Consider the following 6,295-nt stretch of genomic DNA (forward strand, 5'->3'; position numbering starts at 1 on the left):
TAGTACATACACATCTTGTAATAAAGCAGAATGGATGCGCACGCAGGCAGTAATTGTAGTGCATACAAACACATCTTGTAAACATACAGAATGGATACGCACTCAGGCAGTAATTGTAGTGCATATACAAACACATCTTGTAAACAAACAGAATGGATGCGCACTCAGGCAGTAATTGTAGTGCATATACAAACACATCTTGTAAACAAACAGAATGGATGTGCACTCAGGCAGTAATTGTAGTGCATACAAACACATCTTGTAAACAAACAGAATGGATGTGCACTCAGGCAGTAATTGTAGTGCACACACACGGCTTTCCTGGTGCGTACAAAGGGAGCTCATTGCCTCCCCTGCTGAGGATGTTCACACACAGCATTCGCTGTACACACAAACTGCAATCCCTGTGCAAAGCTTTGCCCTCGTGAGAGAGTCTTGTTTCAGTCCAAACTGCAACCCTTGTGTGCACACAAACCGATCACAATGAGTACAAACGCCTGTATTGCACTTCTCGTGCCCACCAGCAGAACCCATTGCCACTCAAGCAGAAATTATGAGCACAACATTTCACTCTGCATGTGCACAGAAAAGAACTTAAGTGCGCACAAAAGTACTTCTTTTAGGCACTTCAACAGAACCTGTGTGCACAGTTTTCCGTCTGTGCACAGTGCACCACCAGAATCAGTGCTCATAAAAGAGTCCTATTCTTGTGCAAATAAACATAACGTGAGCGTTCCCACCAGTACTCCTCGTGTTCAGTAGAAACGTGCGCCCTTTTTGCCTCGTACAACTCACGGTAAAGGTGTATGTTCAGGAACAGAGGCACGTGTGTTCCTCACGAACGTGGAAATGTACAGTGTAAAACAAGTCTTCGTGCTTGCAAGCAAGCACATGGCCAGACCCAGAAGATGCAGCGATGTTGCAAAAAGCCAACTTTTTGACTGCATAACTCTTGAGAGATCAAAGCAATGGTCTTTTAGCGACACCTGCTGGCCAGAGCTGTGATTGCAGCTGAAGTAACAGCCCACAGCAAAAGCAAGTACTTCTAACAGGCACACCTGCAAGTCAAGTGGAACAACCTGTGTGTCAGACCCGTTCTTTAGCTGCAAGGGTGTCAGGGCTTCAGTGCAGCACTGTCTGTCCAATCAATCACTCAATCAGGGGTTCATAAAGTGCGCTACTCACCCGTGAGGGTCTCAAGGAGCTAGGGTGGGAGGGGGGGGGGCAGCACAGGTTCAGTAGACTCACCTGGCCCTGGTATGCATTCTTTTCCTGATCTGTGGTTCAATACCTTTGGTCCTAAAAGATGTATATAAGGCACCCTTAGTGCAGAAATCTTACTAGATTAATTAACAACATTATGATGTACAGTGGCGGCCAAGCCGTCATGCGCACTTAGCATGTTCTCCACTAGGCTGTGCTCATGCAGCGTTGTGATTGGCTGGTCGAGTAGGGGAGCCTGGGTGCTTCCGGAGCTACCAGCAGTTGAAGAGGACGGAGAAGAGGCATGCAGTGGCGAAGGTAAGTTTATTTGTTTACTTTTTTTGATCCATTCCCCACCACCCCCGTTCCGAGGCAGCCGCCACTGATGATGTATCTTTGTAGCAGTACAGAATCTCTACAGCTACATGTTCTTTCTGTAGCCGCTGTAGTTCTCCTGAAACACGTGACACTATAGTTTACATATGTTTGGAACACCAGCTGTGTAATGTGTATGCAGGTATATGACACCAATTTGACTGATATCGACTGCACTGATAGGATGGCCCTAAAGACTAAAACTAATATCTTAGTCCAGTGTCTTTTAGGAGAAAGGGCTGTTAGTGTTACACCCCACCCTGGGTGTTCTACCCAGTGGGAATTACGGCCTGATTTAAAGTTTTGGGATGGGTTAATCTATAAAAAATGTGTCGGATATCCCGTCCACCATATTACAAGTTCCATAGGATAAAATGCACTGTAATCCGTAATGTTTGAGACGGGGTAACCCGGTCCACCAAATCCTAAATCAGGCCCTTAATCAGCAAAATGGAATTCAGAAACACAGTCCTGCCCTTGTAGGAGCATCCATGTCCTTGAGGGTTCAGTTTGGTGAACTCACAGACAAAAACCTAGTTATGACGGATGCGCCGTAACATGAGAGTGGAGACCGCTGAAAACACAAATCCAACGAGGATCAATCAAGCAACTGCCTTCAAGCAGATATAGACCCAGACAAGTGGGAAGCATGTGGCCTAACAGCTAGAATGGTAATTCTTGAAGATGGGGAACCGGGTTTGAGTCTCGGCAGGGACACTCAAAATTCTGTGATTCTGGGCAAATCACGTATTCTCCCTGTGTCTAACAAACAATTAATGTGTCCGTCTGTGGTGCAACTGGTGCTCATGTAAATCACTCTGATGCCTTCAGGTCAAGTTTCCGCAATATAAAAATTCCTGAAAAAAAAAGAAGGTGCACAAGTTCCGCTCCAGTATGACACACCGCGTTTTTCTTGTGTCTTGTCTTTTGTGCGGTCTCTTCAGTTTGTCCCTATCTGGTAGGGCCAATCTAACATGAGGTCAGCAAAATGGAGTCTACCATCATGAAAATGTCAATCAAAAAAGAGCCTGGGGAGCCACACAAATGCAGTATGGAGAGGGTTGGTTCTGTAGGGGGAAAGTGACTTCAGAGAACTCTTAACAAGACCGCAATGGCCATGGAGTGCGTGCCGGATACAGAAGCAAGGTCCATTAGAATCAGAAGTTTTACCTTCGGACTTAGCCTCTGAAATGAAAGTCCAAAATCCTCAGCAGGGAAAGGCAGCAGGTGGCGACCGAGAAGGGCTCTATGAGGCCACATAGCCGACAAAAGAAGTCAATTTGAAGCCGTTGACTTTTGGGGGAAAAGCTTCGAGCAGAACAAATCCAAAATACTTGTCCAAGGAAGGTCCCTCACTGGCAGGATACTTTTGGGCTCCTTCTCCTTGTGAAGATTTTTGCATTCAGATCTAGTCAGTTTTTGGGAGCTCAGATGCAGTGGGGCAGAACTGTAATCAGTAGCTGGATTTTGCCCCACGAGGCCAGATAGCCTCTCTGCGAAACAGATTTGCTGCTGCAGAAAAGCTCCAAGTAGGAACAAACTAAATCGTTTCCCCAGTGACTAAGCACCTTTATAGGATTAACTTGGTTTGTTTGTCCTGGTCCCCTGGAGGTCTTAGCAGCCAAAACATTTTTAAGTCTCAGGGGCCTCATTTATGAGAAATGACGCATTGCTGCGTGAAAGCAGCGATGCGTCATTTCTCAGTGCGCACTCCTTGCGACATTCCTGATGCGTCATATTTAATGTATGACGCATCATGTTGCAAGGAGTTACAGATACGTCAGTATTTCTGACGTATCTGTAAGCGCAAAAGTGACGCATTGCTGGAGTGTGTCTCAAAAGTGACGCAACTCCAGCAATGCGTCCTTTCACATGGGGCAAGCCCCATGTGAAAGGGCCTGCGTCAGTCTTACGCCTGCTGTGAGGCAGGCGCAAGATTTTGACGCAACGGCATCCTAAAAGTGACGCAGTGAAATCTCATAGATTTCACTGCGTCACTTCTACGACCCTTCCTTACGTCAATACGCCCCTTCCTAACGTCAATACGCCCCCCTTGCATACATAATACCTGGCGCAGGTATAATGTGGCGCAGGGGTTTACAAAGTGACGCACCTACCTAGATGCGTCACTTTGTAAATATGGCGCAACAAGGCGCATTTTTTACGCCTCTGGTGCGTCACAAAAAGTGACGCACCAGCGGCGTAAAAGTGACGCACAGCCTCATAAATGAGGCCCCAGGTTTTTTAGGATGTTAGGAGGAGTACATGTTGACACAGTCAAAGGTCCCAGGACCTCAGGAACATGACTTTGGGGACAAGGCTCACTCAAGTAGAAACCACCAACAGGATCAAGGGCAGGTCCAGATGGAACTAGTCAGCTGGGCTCTTCAGGTAAAAGGGCTTCCAGCAGCCTGTTGTGCACCTATAGCTTGACAGGAGATCAGCCAAGTGATATTGGGAGTCCACTTCTTTGTTCTAGGTACAGGTGGGAGCAGGTCTAGCCTTTTAGGTTTCTTCACAGGTCTCAACAGAAGGTGCAGCCCTACTTCTATTTTCCACAGCTCCAGTAGTGTTCTGAAGAGGGTGCCCAGGGGTGCTTCATTTATGCCTGGCACTGGCCCCTTTCTAACCAATAGGTGAAACATTCCCAGAGGTAACCCTACATGCTTTTGCAGCAGTTCCTGTGTGCTCTACAGCAAACAATTGACATAAATCTAATATGGCAGAACCTTTAAACCCTATGCAGAGTTTCTGTGACCATCATAGAGGTGTGGTCAGGGAAATGAGCAATCCCTCTCTGTGGCCACTCAAAAGTGATTCTGGGGGCAGCTCCTCTCCCACTGGGATTGGTGCCTGGCTGACTAGGGGGACCAAGGATGGGGCAGGCCCGGGTATTAGCTACATCTGTCTGTGACAGGGTAGGTCTCTTTGAAGTTAATAAAGTTCCTGGGAACAGCCTAGATAGTCAACCTGTCAGAGGAAGAGGACACCTTCCCAAACCCAAGGCGGTTGTCTCAGCTCTGGGAGCAAGTTCACAACTCATCAAGGGGCGATTCAGACAATTGGATGTTCATACAAATAGGAAAGAAAAGGGTGACTTTTCAAAAGTACCCTTTGTAAAATATTTAGTACATATCCAACTTTACCAATGAAGTGGGCTTATAAAACATATTTTAAAAAGACCAAGAATGAACTTTGTAGGTGTTTTCTAAGTGAAGGTAATATTATTTAATCTTTCTATTATATCAAAATGCTTTCCTATGGAACAGCTAACCCTGCTACAGAGAAAATAACATTTGGGACTGTGTAAGTGTAATGATATGCTTTACAATAAACTTTTACACATCCTACTTTTAATTACAATGTACCCTGCCTTATTGGGCATTAAGGCCTATTTAGGGGTGATGTATTAATACTGAAAAGAAGATTTAGACCTCTCAAAAGCAGTATTTTGACAGATTGAATTTACAGTTTTAAAACTGCACAGACATGCTACAGTATTAGGCCTGCAGGTATGTTTGCACTGTCACTCAAGTGCTGGTACAATGTGTATTCCAATCCACCAGCGACATTTAACTTACAGACACTACGGAGTACCATATAATAGGACTTATAGGTAAGTTAAATATGCCAATTAGGACGATAGCCAAAATGTGACATGTTTTAGAGAGTCGAAGCAATTCACTCCTCCTTCTCCACCTGTCACTTTCTCTCCCTCTGACCCATATGTCTGCGACATCACACCCTTTGTTTCACCACGTGATCTGGCCCCGCCTCAAACCACACACGCAATAATCACCTTGAACCCAGATGACTAATCAGCATACTCCACTACTCAAGGTTGTTTCCCTTAACACTAAAGGCCTCAACCACTCACTGAAATGAAGGGAGTTCACTGACTACTGCCACCTTCTTAAGGACAACCTAGTTTTCCTCCAGGGAACCAGGATTGGCTACAAGGAGGCACTGTCCATGCGATCAGGATGGGTCGCCCACGTAGCCTGCACCGCAGCGGTCTCTAAGAAGAAGGGAGTGATTACCTTGATCCCCAAGAACTCTGGTCTCTCAACTAGAACATCGAAACATGACAATAATGGCAAATGGTTGATCCCAAGGCTCCAAAACGACACAACAGAAATATATGCGGTAAACATTTATGCTGCTACTTTGGACGACTCACCATTCTGGGACAATTTATCCATGAAACTTTCACTACTCCCCACGCCCCCCCCCCCCCCCGCCCCCCCAAAAGCCTGAATCATCCTGGGTGGTGACTTCAACCTCCTGATGGACATCGTATTAGATAGATATTCTGTCTTTAGGTTCATAGTACTCAATGCTCATAAAGCAATGAACTCTCTCTGTAAAATGCACCACCTATCCAACATCTGGAGACTGAATATCCTCACAGGAAATGGCTTCACCTTTTTCTCTCCACCACACAACACTTTCTTGAGAATTGACTACATTCTGGTCAACCCTCCCTCGTTCACAACACAACATTTGCACACATCGAACCCATCACAATTTCAGACCACGCCGCCATCCTGATCACTCTTTAAATACTACCCATTCAATCTAAAGGTCGCACTTAACGCATGAATACCGAGGTTCGTGATGTCTGGTCTGGTAAATCCCAAGTCAACAAGGTTGCGGGGGCTTGCTTTGCGAAATTGCGCATGATTAGGAAGATATTCCCGTATCTTCCTCAATCTTC

Source organism: Lissotriton vulgaris, chromosome 12 (genome assembly GCF_964263255.1).
Source record: "Lissotriton vulgaris chromosome 12, aLisVul1.2, whole genome shotgun sequence".
Lineage (NCBI taxonomy): Eukaryota > Metazoa > Chordata > Amphibia > Caudata > Salamandridae > Lissotriton > Lissotriton vulgaris.